Source organism: Corvus brachyrhynchos, unplaced genomic scaffold (assembly GCF_000691975.1).
Source record: "Corvus brachyrhynchos isolate BGI_N302 unplaced genomic scaffold, ASM69197v1 scaffold10, whole genome shotgun sequence".
Classification (NCBI taxonomy): domain Eukaryota; kingdom Metazoa; phylum Chordata; class Aves; order Passeriformes; family Corvidae; genus Corvus; species Corvus brachyrhynchos.
In genome coordinates this window covers 5,648,311-5,649,210 of record NW_008236180.1, presented here as the reverse complement: position 1 = coordinate 5,649,210, position 900 = coordinate 5,648,311, and positions in this window count along the sequence as shown.

Sequence of the window (900 nt, the reverse complement as noted above, 5' to 3'; positions counted from 1 at the left end):
CGGCGGGGCTGGAGTTGCCCGCCCGCCCCCGGGGAGGTCTGGGAGTGGCTCTCTCCTTTGAGGGCCCCGCTGAGTTTCTGGGGTTCGCTCCCACACCCCATCTGCAGGCGATGCCCCCCCGCCCGGGACCGCCGGGAGATGCTGGGGAGCACACCGAAAACTTCCCGGCGGGGATCTGGAAGCCGAGGATGAGAGCTGGTGGTTTTCTGCTCCGAGCGAGCGCTCCGGTTCTGTTTTGACATAAACCCCATCCTTACGGGGAAGGGGCGTCTCAGCCTGCCCCCGGCTCGCCCTGACTTCCTCAAGCGGCCCACAGGTCCGCCGAGGATGCGGCGATGCTCGCAGCCTGCGCGTTCCGGCCGCGCCCGGGGCTCAGCGCGGCTTTGCCACGTTCGGAGAGCAGCTCTCCGGCCTCTCACGGTCCCGTCGGGGCTGTCCCGCTTCCAGGTGCTCTGCTCTTCCCCGGGGGGAGCAGCAGAGAGAAGGGTCCTTCTCCCTGCAGCCCCCCGGCCGAGTCGCTCTGGCCTTGCGACGGGGACAAAAAACCTTTCCCCGCTGTTCCCCGTCGGTGCGAGCCGGGAAGGGACTCCAGAGGGAAAGGAGCGTTTAGTCCCAGCAGCCCGATCAGCCCTGGTAATTCAGCCAATTTAACTCTCCTCCGGTACCGGCCAGCGAGGAAATAATTCCATCGTTACCGGGATTTGTCCCGGGGAATTAACTGCGCTTTTGCGCAAAGTCGCTGAGCCTCTCTTTCCTCCCCGGAGAAACGGGGAAAAACCCTCGGCGAACTTCGCCCGCCGCTTGCTCCATCCCCGGGCGGACAGATTTTGGTCGCTCGCAGGCCTCTACGGACTGGATCGGGCCCTGCTCGGGCCCTGCCGGGAGCCCTCCGGTAACGCA